This window comes from Salvelinus alpinus, chromosome 27 (assembly GCF_045679555.1).
Source record: "Salvelinus alpinus chromosome 27, SLU_Salpinus.1, whole genome shotgun sequence".
NCBI classification, from domain to species: domain Eukaryota; kingdom Metazoa; phylum Chordata; class Actinopteri; order Salmoniformes; family Salmonidae; genus Salvelinus; species Salvelinus alpinus.
The window spans coordinates 43,790,237-43,807,230 of record NC_092112.1 but is presented as its reverse complement, the minus strand read 5'-3'; the positions used below and the strand labels follow the sequence as shown (position 1 = coordinate 43,807,230).

Below are 16,994 nucleotides of genomic sequence, written 5' to 3'. Positions count from 1 at the left end.
GTATCTAAAATTGACTGCGAAGCTCAGCAAGTCACTTATAGATGTTTTGAACATGTGCGAAAAATCCTAATATCAGTCTCAAGACTTGAATGGGATTTGTGCCACAAAGGCAAAAGCATTAGCATGTGGAAACAGCGCCAGGGGAAACTAAACCAAAGCATGGATTTCCGTCATACCTTGTCCATACACTGCTTACAGGGTAAGGAAACCAATGTAATTTTGTAATTTGGGTGAACTATGCCTTTAAAGAAAAGGAGGTGCTCTGAATGTCAACCCTTTCCACACGTACTTTTCTAAATGCCACCGTTCTCTAGTCTGCCCCCATGGAATAGGCGAAACAAAGAGGGAGGGAAGCTAGCGGAGATGGGTGGAAGGGGGTGACAAAGAGGGCAAGAAAGAGAGATGGAGGTGGAGAGGGGTGACAGATAAGAGAGCAGAGAGCTTTCCCAGCCTGAGAAACCAAATTACATGCAGTCAGCTGGACTGAGCTTGGCGCCGCGGGAGTTCATTTTACACTTGAAGGGGGATAGCAGGGCTAAATGTGGGGCCTTGAAGGGCCCGAGAGCTGAGCCGCTCATTTGCTGATGCGCTCAATTACATAGATGAATGAATGGCAGACGAGATAGACGGATGGTTGGGAGAGGAACAGAGTCTGTGGTAACAGTGGTTATACTGAGATAGAACCGACTTCAGAGTAGAACTGGCTTCCAATAATTACAAGAGAATCAATCAAATGTGTCTTACAGTGCTTTTGACAGAAACTTGAGGGCATTTTATTCTCATTTCAGAAGATAAAATTAAGGTAGACAGAGTGTAAGAATAACTTACTTACTTACTTTACTCTTACCCGCCCTTACTCTCCTTTCCCTACTTAATAATTATGAAGTAATAGGATAAGTGCCCCTAACCACTGGTTCAGGATCCGATATTTCTTGATCCTCCTAATAGTTACAGCTAGGATTCGGGCGAGAGTAATCTGATCCTAGATCTGTGGCTAACTTAGTATATAAATGGTTAAGGCAGCGTTTCCCAAACTCGGTCCTCAGGACCCAAGGTGTGCACGTTTTGGTTTTTGACCTAACACTACACAGCTGATTCAAATGATCAAAGCCTGATGATTAGTTGATTATTTGACTCAGCTGTGTAGTGCTAGGGCACAAAAAAAACTAAACGTGCACCACGTCGGGTCCAGAGGACGGAGTTTGGGAAACCCTGTGTTAAGGTTATGATTAGGGGTAGAAATCAGATTCTGGATCTGTGGTTAAAGGGCAAGTCTCTTTAGTATCACAAAGACAGAATAGACTGCTGAATAAAGCTGAGCTCTGTCACCAACAACTAGAGACAGATACGCTGACTAGACAAGAAAGAATAAAGAACAAAAGGAACAATGACTTTTACAAACCATTTTTCAAAGTCCCATTAAGATAACACATTTTTCAAGACAGACATAATGCATTCAATAGGCCTATGCTCTTGAACCGGACTTACAGTACCAGTCAAAAGTTTGGACTCAACTACTCATTCAAGGGTTTTTCTTTATTTTTACTATTTTCTACATTGTAGAATAATAGTGAAGACATCAAAACTATGAAATAACACATATGGAATCATGTAGTAACCAAAAAAGTGTTAAACAAATCAACATTTTATAATTGAGATTCTTCAAAGTAGCCACCCTTTACCTTGATGACAGCTTTGCACATTCTCTAAACCAGCTTCATGGAGGTAGTCACCTGGAATGCATTTCAATTAACAGGTGTGTCTTGTTAAAAGTTAATTTGTGGAATTTCTTTCCTTCTTAATGTGTTTGAGCCAATCAGTTGTGTTGTGACAAGGTAGGGGTGGTATACAGAAGATAGCCATATTTGGTAAAAGACCCACGTCCACATTATGGCAAGAACAGCTCAAATAAGCAAAGAGAAATGACAGTCCATCACTACTTTAAAACATGAAGGTCAGTCAATCTGGAAAATTTCAAGAACTTTAAAAGTTTCTTCAAGTGCAAATCGCAAAAACCATCAAGCGCTATGATGAAACTGGCTCTCATGAGGACCGCATGAGGACCGCTACCTCCGCTGTAGAGGATAAGTTCATTAGAGTTACCAGCCTCAGAAATTGCAGCCCAAATAAATACTTCAGAGTTCAAGTAATAAACACATCAACTGTTCAGAGGAGACTGCGTGAATCAGGCCTTCATGGTCGAATTGCTGCAAAGAAACCACTACTAAAGGACACCAATAATAAGAAGAGTCTTGCTTGGGCCAAGAAACACGAGCAATGGACATTAGACCGGTGGAAATCTGTCCTTTGGTCTGATGAATCCACATTTGAGATTTTTGCTTCCAACCCCTGTGTCTTTGTGAGACGCAGAGTAGGTAAACGAATGATCTCCGCATGTGTGGTTCCCACCGTGAAACATGGAGGAGGAGGTGTGATGGTGTGGGGGTGCTTTGCTGGTGACACTGTCAGTGATATATTTAGAATTCAAGGCACACACAGCATTCTGCAGTGATACGCCATCCCATCTGCTTTGCGCTTAGTGGGACTATCATTTGTTTTTCAACAGGACAATGACCCAAAACACTTCCAGGCTGTGTAAAGGCTATTTGACCAAGAAGGAAAGTGATAGAGTGCTGCATCAGATGACCTAGTCTCCACAATCACCCGACCTAAACCCAATTGAGATGGTTTGGGATGAGTTGGACCCGCAGAGTGAAGGAAAAGCAGCCAACAGGTGCTCAGCATATGTGGGAACTGCTTCAAGATTGTTGGAAAAGCATTCCTCATGAAGATGGTTGAGAGAATGCCAAGAGTGTGAAAAGCTGTCATCAAGGTAAAGGGTGGCTACTTTGAAGAATCTCAAATATAAAATGTTAATTTGTTTAACACTTTTTTGGTTACTACATGATTACATATGTGTTATTTCATAGTTATATCTTCACTATTATTCAAAAATTGAGAAAATAGTAAAAAATTAAGAAAAACCCTTGAATGAGTAGGTGAGTCCAAACTTTTGACTGGTACTGTATGTAATCACGCACACAAGCCACATGTTGCAGTTCCTGCTTCATCAATGGTGTGTGATGGCAGAAGCATTAACTGATCTGCAAAGGGCAGCGGGTCAAGTTGAGGGGTCAAAGGGTCATATTTAGACTAGAGGCTCTCACTTCTGACCCTGACCCCTGAACCTATGATGGTGAGGAAGTGGTGAGGGGATGGCAAGGCTGTATAGTATTGACAAGGTCTAGGTCTCCAATTACACAATATTTCAAATAGTCCTAGCAGCCTATATGGGCTTTTATCAAAAGTAGTTCACTACATAGGGAATAGTGTGTGTATGCTCTGGTTAAAAGTAGAGCACTGACGTATACAGGAAAGACCAGGACACCTTCATTTTTCAATGTTTGAGAATTGCCGGAACAATTTGTCGATACTTATTTGAGATTTGAGCCCAATGTGTTCCCAGTCTGAGGAAACGACTAGAGGAACTCAAGTGATGTCGTCTGTGATCCCCCCCCAGTGAGAGAGCGTCCTACATCCCGGCTGTCTTTCCGCCGTCACAGCTTCGCCCACCCCCGCTGCTCTCCGTCACCGCCGCGCTATCTCATATTACATCTCTGCCACTCAGCACCAACAGATCAGCAATCCAATTTCACACACACCGCACACACACATAAACAGGGATGCTATGAAGATGACACAGAAACAAGGATCTACACTATGATAGGAAAAATGTTTGAAGTGTAGAGGAGGGAGGGAAAGAAAGTAGAGGAGAGATAGAAACAGAGAGATAGGGGAACAGGGGAATAAGAGAAGTGGTTTCTATCATTGCATTACAGTAAAGGAAAGGACTGTCAGCTGTACCCTTATAGGGACGGAGGGGAGTAAACACACACAGCTATGTCTTACTATACTTGTGAGGACTTTTTTAAAGAACCAACAATTGATTCCCATTCAAAATCCTATTTTCCCTAACCCCATCTCCTAACCTTAACCCTAAACTTAACCACTAAGCCTAAAATATACTTTTTACAAGTGAAGACCAGCAAAACATCCTCACTTCTAGACATTTCTGTTGGTTTACTATTCCTGTGAAGACTGACAAGTGTAGTAAAACACACACACACACACACACATATATCCTGGACCTCTCAAGTCCTTCTTTCAACACAATCTACAGGCCATGTGATTGAAATGCAATAGAGAGAGAACAAAAGAGAGTTAAAGCAAGAGAGACAGAGAGACCGAGAGAAAGGAAGCGAGCAAAAGAGACAGCACTTGTCTGATGCTGCCTTTGCCTTGTAAATACCCCTTTTGTTTATCCAGTGACATCATATTATCATCTGTGTTGGTCTCCATTCACCCAGAGCCCACAGCAACAAAGGTCCTTCTATTGTACAGGGAGAGCCCATGTACAATATTGAATTACAACATTTTGTCTGCACTTTCAATACCAGACAGAAAACGCATGCCACAGACTAAAAAAAATGGCTAGTAATTGTGATCATAGAAAACATGCTCTATTATTTCTCATAATAGAGATTTCAATGTGATATCATATGACTGGTTATTAGAGCCGACCGCAAAACCTCCACTCCCCGTCTTTCTCCTCTCCCTTTTCTTCTCTCATCGTCTGCCCTCCTTTCGCCTTTTCTCCTGGTCTGCCATCTTCATCTCCCCTTCTTTCCTCTCCTCTCCCTGCCAACACCATAACACAGCCCTTAGCAAAGGCTACAGAAGCCAGATCAACCACACCACACCGCCAGAACCCTGACTGGGTTTTGAGGAGAAAATAGTTTCCGGTTATAGAACGAGAACATCGAGGTTCTCCGCTTCTGTTTTCGGGAACGGATTAAAATCAAACTGTTTACTGCAGGAATCTAAACACAGACAGCGGAGAGGAGGACTTGGCTGGGGTGGATGGAACGGAGTAGACAGACGGCTAGACACAGACAGGGGAGAGATGGAAAGACAGAGACAGGCAGACAGACAAACAAACGTTTGTCTTTGGCACAGAAGGGCAGCTAGGATAAGACCATATTTACAGACTGGAATACAGTAACATCGTGCATCAAGGGAGAGGGAGAGGGATTTGGATTTGGTTGAACAAAGGCCATGGAGACCTCTGTCATGAGATTGACCAAGATGGCAGATGTCATCATCGTGACCTTGACCTAGCACTGTTTTCAATCAAAGCATTTCTCCCCCCCTTTTTCAGAACCTGTTTCCAGTTTGCAAGGTCAGCAAGTTGGATTAAACCCACATAAAATATCGTAATAAAAATAATTATCAATATCAAATTGGTAATTGTCATGATTTGAATAGAATTGTGTATTTATTGTACTGTAGCTTCTTCTCATCAAACATTATTCAATCTTATCTTCTGTAGTTCATCAGACAGCCTGACAGTGGGTAGCACTGTGTGTCCGAGGTTTGAGCTTTAAGTAGTAGTAGCAGTACGTTTTAATGGTTTCTCGCAGTCAGACTGAATTGTACACCAATTTATAATCAAAAATAATTATCAAATAGTACAATTCAAAGTTTGGGGTCACTTAGAAATGTCCTTGTTTTTGAAAGAAAAGCACAATTTTTGTCCATTAAAATATCAAATTGATGGAGACGGCAGATTTTTTATGGAATATCTACATAGGCGTACAGAGGCCCATTATCAGCAACCATCACTCCTGTGTTCCAATGGCACGTTGTGTTAGCTAATCCAAGTTCATCATTTTAAAAGGCTAATTGATCATTAGAAAACCCTTTTGCAATTATGTTAGCACAGCTGAAAACTGTTGTCCTGATTAAAGAATCAATAAAACTGAACTTCTTTAGACCAGTTGAGTATCTGAAGCATCAGCATATGGGTTTGATTACAGGCTCAAAATGGCCAGAAACAAAGACCTTTCTTCTGAAACTCGTCAGTCTATTCTTGTTCTGAGAAATGAAGGCTATTCCATGCAAGAAATTGCCAAGAAACTTAAGATCTCGTACAACGATGTGTACTACTCCCTTCACAGAACAGCGCAAACTGTCTCTAACCAGAATAGAAAGAGTGGGAGGCCCCGGTGCACAACTGAGCAAGAGGACAAGTACATTAGAGTGTCTAGTTTGAGAAACAGACACCTCACAAGTCCTCAACTGGCAGCTTCATTATATAGTACCCGCAAAACACCGGTCTCAACGTCAACAGTGAAGAGGCGACTCCGGGATGCTGGCATTCTAGGCAGAGTTGCAAAGAAAAAGCCATATCTCAGACTGGCCAATAAAAAGAAAAGATTAAGTGACCCCAATCTTTTGAACGGTAGTGTATATATGAAACAACAATACTAGAACGACAAGGTTAAGGTGGCAGCTTTAGAAAATACATCTTTAGAGTTCTTAGAGAGACATTTCTAAGGCCCCCGGGCTATATGGTGTGTGCAATGATCAGTTTAGCAAAGTATGGAATGGGAGAGTTCTGATACAGGCCTGTGCGTGTCATGGGAGTGTTCAGTTTGTGGCTGTTTCGGGTTACTAATTGCTAATAAGGAACCGTGTTCCATACAGATCTAGTCATCATGGACGGTCTGGTTTGAATGGAGAATCTTAATGCTGTCCACATGCTGCAGCAAATGGAAGGCTCCACATTTTAACACCCTGGGGCTATCGACCAGAGTAAACAGAGCGATCACTGGTCCTCCTCAACACTCAACTCTTTCCATGTGTCATCCTAACCACACATCTCAAATCAATCAACTAAAGATCCCGGCGATCCCGGAGCTCTTATTGTCCTGTTCTGGATGCCTGGGAGAGGATATCAGAGGATAAGACATGCATTTATGATGATGTTTGTGTTTCTGAAAGATTATGGCGTCTCTCCTGCATGGCAAATTGAGAGGAAATATTTGTGGAAATGTTATAGTCAGGTTAATCCTCATCATATTCATAAGCAAGTTACCCCAAGAACCAAAAAGGTACATAATCGTCAGGAGAAAATATGGTTTAACTCAAATTCATTGAAACGTCAGACGCAATTCTTTACGTTTTAATGCCACACAATGGTTCGTTCTTGTATAAAGGATAGATTGAAGAAAAAAACATTTCATATGAGTGTGTTGCCAAGCTATTTCTCTGGGGACTGGAATAGAGATCCCTGAGTATTCTGTACTCTGAAGGTTGTCTTCATTCAGACTGACACGCATTGATCAGCCGGACAGCATAAAGAGAGAGAAGTGTTCTGCTCCGCTCCACAACAGTGGGAGATCCATCGGCCTATCATGCAATTCATGGATAATGCATGTCCCGCAAAACAAAGCTTTGGTGAGGAGCTTCGCCATGTCTATGGATTTTGCCATCGTTCGTGTAGACATTGAAATGTAAAACTGCGAGGGGAAAGTGAGGTAGAGGTAGAAAGACGGAGGGGAAAACACAGGGGTGCCAAGACTCTGACTGTCGAAAATACTTTTAGGTTTAACGTAATCAACATATGAATAGTAAATTAAGCTTCAAGGTTACGCCGTTAAAAAAAATGGGGGAATAGGATTCCTCTCCAACCATTAATATTTATAGAATAAGAGGCTGTAAATTTCCTCCAGAAATGGCCATGCTGTGCCCTGTGAAGTACATTACTAGCAATTCAATTCAAGATAATTTAGGAAAAGGTAGGAAAAGGGTGAGAACTTCAATTGCCAAAGCAAACTGTGACCGTAATAGGACCTGCAATAAGATAGCGTCAACAGCAACAGTAATACGAAGACTATAGCCTATTCACACTCTGTACACTTAACGATTTCGGCAAATACAGACGTCCATGATACATCATGCTTTCAACATGCGTTGATTCAGCTAGTTTGTGTTTACCACTACAGTTTATTTCAGGCCAGGAAAAGCTTTGCCCCAGATCAGAAATGAATCCACCATAAATATTTCCAAATGTCATTATAAGCATATGTGAATACAACACTTTACTATTTGGTTTCTAGCCAGGTGGATATCACATTCAGCCATAATGAGAGACAGGTTTCCCTAATAGAAACACAAATATTTTCAATTTTGAAAAAAAAAATCTGTTTTTAAACCAAGGACAAATAAATATAAGGAATTTGTAAGTCCAGGTCAAGAGAAATAGTACAGTGTCTTTCACAATGATGAAGCAACAGTGAATCAGAATAAGACAAACTAATTACTATTCAGACATTCAACCCAACAAGAAATCAGTGTGATATTAAAGATATCATTTATCAAAGCTGCATGTGAGAGAGGCAGGAGATGTATAATAATATTTATGCAAGTCATGAATCAATATATCTTCCTCAGTTGAATGGCTGTTCAGCTCGTGGCAGTTTCCATAGGGAAGCTGGTTTCTATTTAACAACCTCATGGTGAGCCTGTGTGCTTCAGAAACGAAAAGCTTCATCTTATCTGTGCTAGATCTTCCATCATTTGAAGGAACTATTGTAGTGGATTTCCTTTTTTATCTGCGCCTAATTCAGAAGCTAGTCTCACCCACCATTTCTGTCTCTCCCTCTTTTTCTTTTCCCTTTCTTTTCAGTTTCCCTGGTGGGAGTCTCTTTAAACTTTAATCATCTCACTTTCAGTACATTTCACTGCAACCTCGCAGCAAGGTTATCACATTTTTCAAAAAATAAATAAATCTCTCTCTTTGCTCTCGCCGCGTATCCTCAATAAAGGTGCTGTGATTTCATCATTCATATCTTCTTATTGGCCGGTTCTATTCTGTGTTTTTCCTACATCGGTATTGAGACACAGGCAGGGTTTATATTATAAAATACACCTGCCAGCCACAGTCAAGGATATGTCTGTGCAAGGAGATGCTAGAGAATAGAAGGAACCCTGATGTGTTCAACTCAAAAGGTGATACAGAGTACTGTTTTCAATTTACTTTCAGCTACTAGTACCGTATTGAAAAGGGAGTGGCTCTTGATCCATGACCAGATTTTTCTCTTCTGAGGCTCCCTATCCGCGAGTTCGCAAACTCTCTCAGTATCTCCTGGACTGGGCTAACTGAATAGTTAAATAACAAAATTCAGAAAGTTGCAATGTCACGAAGCAAAAACAAACAAACAAAACAACAATAGCCAGTACAAATGTAAAACATATACACTGCTCAAAAAATAAAGGGAACACGTAAACAACACAATGTAACTCCAAGTCAATCACACTTCTGTGAAATCAAACTGTCCACTTAGGAAGCAACACTGATTGACAATAAATTGCACATGCTGTTGTGCAAATGGAATAGACAAATGGTGGAAATTATAGGCAATTAGCAAGACACCCCCAATAAAGGAGTGGTTCTGCAGGTGGTGACCACAGACCACTTCTCAGTTCCTATGCTTCCTGGCTGATGTTTTGGTCACTTTTGAATGCTGGCGGTGCTTTCACTCTAGTGGTAGCATGAGACGGAGTCTACAACCCACACAAGTGGCTCAGGTAGTGCAGCTCATCCAGGATGGAACATCAATGCGAGCTGTGGCAAGAAGGTTTGCTGTGTCTGTCAGCGTAGTGTCCAGAGCATGGAGGCACTACCAGGAAACAGGCCAGTACATCAGGAGACGTGGAGGAGGCCGTAGGAGGGCAACAACCCAGCAGCAGGACCGCTACCTCCGCCTTTGTGCAAGGAGGAGCACTGCCAGAGCCCTGCAAAATGACCTCCAGCAGGCCACAAATGTGCATGTGTCTGCTCAAACGGTCAGAAACAGACTCCATGAGGGTGGTATGATTTTGGGCATTTAACTATGCAATTAACCCGGTACAGGTTCTGAAAATATACCTGTCTCAAGTTTCCACAAGATACTGTGAGAATTTGCGGACTCACTCCCCATTTAAATATGTCCCATATCATATGACGGCATTACCTTTTCTGCCTTCCAAATCGCCCTGTCCATGTCTCTACTACGACAGTGTGGATTCGGACCCTGTTTGCTGTGTTATGTTCAGTGTTGCTAACACTACAAGTTGTCATGCTTTTCAAACAATAGTTTCTTCCAGGGAGGCAGCCTATTTTAGGCCTACTACAGTGGACGTCTTAACATGGCCACAGAGTAATTACGGTAGAGAATGAATGGGTTATTGTGAACTTTCTCTCCTTGTTGACGAGCGGTGTCAGAGAGAGGCAATAGCTTCCTGCTGTGTTGTAGATAGCATGTTGCATCACAACCAGGGTGGGGGGGGGGGGGGGGGTCTGCTGCTCCCAGCACTGAAGTACCCAACCTGCCCTGCCACTGTGTGAGGAGGACAAACATTTTCATGTGTACAAGGTATGGCATTCTATTCATGTTGCTTTTACTGGTTAGTCTATATTAAATATCACCTTTATATAAACCAGGATGTTCCGTTAAGATTTCAAATATTTTTTTCTTTTAAAGGTGACCTGCCAATACTGCAAGACGAAATAAAGTTCCTTCAGAAATCAGTGTGGTGCCAGGATAACAACCTCTCCCTCAACGTGATCAAGACAAAGGAGACGATTGTGGACTACAGAAAAAGGAGGACCGAGCACGGCCCCCATTCTTATCGACGGGCTGTAATGGAGCAGGTTGAGAGCTTCAAGTTCCTTAGTTTGTTGTTGATGTGGACACCATCATGGTCCAAACACACCAAGACAGTCGTGAAGATGGCACGACAATGCCTATTCCCCTCAGGAGACTGAAAAGATTTGGCATGGGTCCTCAGATCCTCAAAAAGTTCTACAGCTGCTCCATTGAGAGCATCCTGACTGGTTGCATCACCGCTTGGTATGGCAACTGCTCGACCTCCAACCGCAAGGCACGACAGAGGGTAGTGCGAACGGCCCAGTACATCACTGGGGCCAAGCTTCCTGACATCCAGGACCTCTATTCCAGGCTGTGTCAGAGGAAGGCCCCAAAAATTGTCAAGGACTTCAGCCACCCTAGTCATAGACTGTTCTCTCTACTACCACACGGCAAGCGGTACCAGAACACCACGTCTAGGTCAAAAAGGCTTCTTAACAGCTTCTACCCTCAAGCCATAAGACTCCTGAACAGGTAATCAAATGGCTATCCAGACTATTGGCATTGTCTACCCCCCACCCCTATTTTTACACTGCTGCTACGCTCTGTTTATTATCTATGCATAGTCACTTTACCTCTACCTACATGTACATATTACCTCAATTACCTCGACTAACCGGTGCCCCCGGTTCTGTACCGGTACCGGTGACTCTGTACCGGTACCCCCTGTATATCGCCTCGCTACTGTTATTTTATTGTTGCTCCTTAAAAAAAAAATTACTTCAGTTTATTTTAGTAAATACTTTAACACTTTTTTTTCTTAAAACTGCATTGTTGGTTAAGGGTTTGTAAAGTAAGCATTTCACTGTAAGGTATTCGGCGCATGTGACAAATACAATTTTATTTGATTAAATTTAGATTTTTTTTTTGTTACTGGCCTATACATATTACCCCATAATGTGCAAATGGAATTATGGAGTTTTTCAAAATCTTTATAATTATTTTTTACATAAATGTGGAATAAGTCAAAGGGGATGAATACTTTCTAATGGCAATGTACTGTGTTTGTCTCAGACACAGTGAGCTCCAAAAGTATTGAGACCGTGATCTTTTTGTTGTTGTTTTGGTTCCGTACTTTGCATTTGAAATGATACAGTGACTATAAGGTTAAAGTGCAGACTGTCAGCTTTAATGTGAGGGTATGTTCATCCATATTGGGTGAACCATTTAGAAATGACAGAACTTTCTGTACATAGTCCCCCATTTTAGGGGACAAATTCACTTATATGTGTATTAAAGTAGTAAAAGTTAAGTATTTGCTCCCATATTCATAGAACGCAATGACTACATCAAGCTTGTGACATTTGTTGGATACATTTGCTGTTGGTTTTGATTATGTTTCAGATGATTTTGTTTGTCTATAATTTCTAATTTATAATCATCTATAATTTTCTCACTCATCATTATTCAGGACGCATTCAGGATTATCCATAATCACGTTAGCGTCCACATGAATGTAGAAGTGTTTAGAAACATATTGTATTCTTATTTAAAACAAAAGTGACTCCAAAATGACACAATACATAATTTATCATTCATTTCTATTGGGTACAAAATAATCGGAAATTAAAAAAACATGAGCTGGCGCACATCCATAAAAATTATTTTGTGTGGAGGTGCTGACTAACGACGAATAAACTATAAACTATAAAAATAAAGAGTTGCACACACCATACATCAACTCCCAGTCATTTATTGGGTAAAACACCAACGTTTTAGCATCACCGTGCCTTCTTCAATCTGAAATACAACCAAAACAAACATAAAATGTAGAGTCACAAGCTTGATGTAGTCATTGCGTGCTATGAATAATGGACCAAATACTGAACATTTTACTACTTTACTACACATATTTGTGAATTTGTCCCAATACCTTTGGTCCCCTAAAATGGGGGGACAATGAAGAAAAAGGGCTGTAATTTCTAAACTGTTCAACCGATATGGGTGAAAATACACTTAAATTTAAAAAAAATATCAAATCCAAAGTGCTGGAGTACAGAGCCAAAACAACAGAAAATGTGTCACTGTCCCAACACTTTTGGAGCTCACTGTATGTGGGAAAGATTACCACTAATTGTATAGTGTTCACTTGACTGTGAGAGAGAATCAATTTTCTGTGTGTGGGTGCTGTATATTACAAAATCAATAATAGGACTATTAATAATACAACAATAATACCACAGCCCGTATTGCCACTTTCTAACTGTCCATCTGAACAGAAAACCAGTATAAAATAGAACAGAAAATTCAGTAAGAAATGAAACATAGTAGAAATGGAACAGGAAGCTAGTAGAAATGGAACAGAAAGCTAGTAGAAATGGAACAGAAAGCTAGTAGAAATGGAACAGAAAGCTAGTAGAAATGGAACAGAAAGCAAGTAGAAATGGAACAGAAAGCAAGTAGAAATGGAACAGAAAGCTGGTAGAAATGGAACAGAAAGCTAGTAGAAATGGAACAAACTAGAAATGGAACAGGAAGCCAGTAGAAATGGAACAGGAAGCCAGTAGAAATGGAACAGGAAGCCAGTAGAAATGGAACAGAAAGCCAGTAGCAATGGAACAGAAAGCCAGTAGCAATGGAACAGAAAGCCAGTAGAAATGGAACAGTAGAAATGGAACAGTAGAAATGGAACAGAAGAAATGGAACAGAAAGCCAGTAGAAATGGAACAGAAAGCCAGTAGAAATGGAACAGAAAGCCAGTAGAAATGGAACAGAAAGCCAGTAGAAATGGAACAGAAAGCCAGTAGAAATGGAACAGAAAGCCAGTAGAAATGGAACTTAAGAACCAGTAGAAATGCAATAGATTTTTTTTTTTTTTTAAATAACAGAAAACCTTTTGCAATGGAACAGAAAACCAGTCAAATGTAGGTTTTATATTGTGGTGCTGAAGAGGTTAAACACATTAATCAGCGAACAGGGATTAGCCTGTGAAACTAGGGCATTAGAGCTCTAGATCCTGAAAAACACAGCATGTATCAATCGGTGATCCAACCAACCATGGGGAAGAGATTTCTCTGGAATATACAGTTTAGCGTCGACAAATTAAATTGATCCATCCAACATGGCCTGGCTTTAAACCTGATAACACCCTCACAAATACCAAATAACATTCTGATAAAAAAGACCAAAATACCAAATATCATTCTGAAAATAAAAGAACATTCTATAGAAAAATCTGTACATAAATGTTACCTCTAGCTAAAGGCCAACACCTCTTCTACAAAGCAGGTTAAATTGTCCATCTTTCCTGTTGTGGGTAATTAGGCCTACTTCATGAATCTATGAAAGTGAATGGCCTGTGTTAGTCAGTCCCTGACCCAAATAAACCCTGATTGCCGCGCCGCTTTCTCTTTGACTAAAACGACCCAGCGAGAGCCCTTACACGCTATTCATCACCTGAAAACAGAAATAGTGTTGTGGTGTCAACGACCAAGGATTCATCTGTATAAACAGACCCAGGCGCTGGAAACAAAGTGAAAATACATACAAATTCATTGAGAAGGGGAAAAAACGTGCTTGGATAAATAAGGTAGATCATTTAGAAGTGCTCTCCTACCCTCAGTGTAGTGCGGTGTTCCACGTGGCTAGCTGTACATCATGATGGACATCGTGGCCAGATGGTACGCTTCCAGTCTCGGCACACGGCGCTTCATCACGCCTCGCTAACGCACAGACAGACGTGCAAACCAGGGAAGCCGACACGTGCGTTTATTTCATAGCTAGCTAAAGATGATACCCACAGGCCCGCAAATACCAAATACACATGCAAGCACTCATACTGTCTAAATATACTGTACCCTGACACACGCACACGCACAATGGCAAAGCTCACAGGCCCACACACACCCAATCCACAGGCCCATGTACACACACCCAGCCCACACACCCACGGGTTGGGCAATGTCAACCTTTGCCCAATTGGGATTATGTACCCATAAAACATTGTGATATATGATGGTATAGGCCCCTATTGGCCAACCATACCTACAGCACGGAATTGAATGCTACAACTGGATGAATCATGATGAAAGATAATGTTGTTGAAAGCCTGGGCAGAGGCTAAGTGCAGGCAAACATTTCCTGATATACCTTTCTGGTGGAGGAGCTTCAGCATGGAACAGGTTTGTGTGTGTGTGTGTGTGTGTGTGTGTGTGTGTGTGTGTGTGTGTGTGTGTGTGTGTGTGTGTGTGTGTGTGTGTGTGTGTGTGTGTGTGTGTGTGTGTGTCCCTCACACATGATGGAGCCGTGACAGTCTGATGAGGAACTGTCTTACCGTAATGAGTTCGGTTATAAAGCATGAGCTGGATAGAAGCAGCCTACAGTCTTCAGAACTGGATAATAGTGGCTTTATGTGCATCAGTAAATAAATATTATTATCGGTTTCATAAAGCTGGGATTGAGAATAGCCTATGTCTAAGCTTAGGCTATGAACTTTCATTATTTTTATTTTTTGAAAGTGTCTACTTTAAGACAACACCTTCTTAGGCTAGAACATACCTAACTTGTCATAAAGCTTTATGACAGGACTAGTAGGAGGATAGGTTATTGGCCCTTTGGTTTTCCTGGCGCACATGGATAATGTCTTTCTTAATAAGCTTAAACTACATTTTTCTTTAGGCTATTGCAACGTGGTCTCAGAGCATTTCGTATTATTCTGTACGTTTATCCGGGATTCTCCATTTAGTACTATATGATATGTAGCCATATCAAACAAAACATAAGGCAAAAAACAAAAAGAGGGTGGTTGGTCGTGGTGGATGGCTGGGCGTATAATGTGAACCTCTAGCAACCCTAAGGTGGAGAGTTCAAATCTCATCATGGACAACTTTACATAGTCCCCCTAATTTGCAAACTTCCAACTACTTTTTAGCTACTTTACAACTACTTAGCATGTTAGCTGTCACCTAACCCTAACCCTTTTAGCTAATCCTTCCCCAAACCTTAACCCTTTAACCTAACTCCTAAACTTAACCACAACACCTAGCTAACATTAGCGAGCTAGCTAGAATTCCTAACAAATCATATATTTCGTAAATTCGTAACATATTGTACATTTGGCAAATTTGTAACATATTTTACATTTTGCAAACTCGTAACATATGTCACAAATTACAATTCATATTATATCATACGAAATTGGTGATGGACATCCAAAAATGAATACATACCATATTAAACGTATCATACTAAAAGGAGTGTTCGGATTTACGTAAAGAATAATACGAAAAGACTAGGTTGGCTATTGATATTGTTTGTTCTCTCTCATTATTAGTCCCTTGGCTACCTTGTGTTTTTAAGCTATTCAAAACAACTTTTTGAGATGGAACTCCGTTAGATTCATTGTTTGAACGGGAGAAATCCTTGTGTAAAAATGATGAAAGCGTACGGCTATAAACCAAAGTCATATTCATAGCCTATCGAATGGAGAGAGACGGGACTATAGGCTACATTTCTTTTAAACAGCTAGACACAAGATAGTTAAGGAGTGTCCGTAGTAAAAATATGTTTAAAAAGAAATACAATTGTTTAGTCTATAGTCCCGGGATCATCAACTAAATGCAGCCGCGGGCCGATTTGTTCTTGAGCAGATGGTCGGGGGGCCTGAACATAAATACAAATAATCTGTAGATGGCAGTATAATGTTTGACTAAAACATAACAATTTCACGACCAAGTTTCGCTCTATTGTGCGTGGGAATTATTGGGACCAGATTTTTCAAAATTAAAAACGCTTGGAGTTGATTTCCTGGTGTTTTTAGTCTATTGTGTCCAACAATAATAAATTAAATAAAAATGTTTTTTTGCTCAGAAAACTTGGGGGGCCAAATAAAACCACCGCCAGTTGGTGAACACTACTATCGTCTAAGGCCCATGCATCAGAGAGAACGTGAGCGAGAACATTTTCTGACTGGACATTTTGCGCTGCTTTAGTGGAATTCTCCACTCTGTTTGGCCTACATTCCTCTCATGTGTTCTGTATACAACATATTTATTGTAATAGGCTATAGAAAATAGGAATAGGCAAATTACTCAATGTCACTTGTGTGCTGCGAGACTCCGCTCTTTACTGTGCGTTGCCAGTCATGTTCAAATATGCTAACCCATTGTCTCTCACATCACAACGCCGTCACCATCGACGATGTCGATCAGTCATCGTTATCGCCCAACCTTAACACACACGCACTGAGAACAGCTGAGAGACGTCCTCACAGCATACATCAATACAGCCTGTCAGGTCTTAAAGGGATACTTCGGGATACTTTGGGCAATGAAGCCCCTTATCTACTTCTCCAGAGCATGCACGCTGTTCCCATAGGTTTCCAGTCACGGCGCTAACGTAGCAACTTCCTTCAAATGGCACGCAGACATCAAAATGGTATCCACGAGTTCATCGGACTCTGGGGATGTAGATAAATGGCTTAATTGGCAACATTCCAAAGTATCCCTTTCAGTGAGCAACGGG

The 16,994-nt window shown here is 41.0% G+C and overlaps 1 protein-coding gene across 2 annotated transcripts in view; it reads right to left on the bottom strand.

Annotated features, from left to right (window-relative positions):
• The window catches only part of LOC139556636 (kelch-like protein 29), a 325,217-nt gene that overhangs the window by 196,637 nt on the left and 111,586 nt on the right, over nucleotides 1-16,994 (bottom strand). The gene's annotated exons all lie outside the window — the stretch shown is intronic.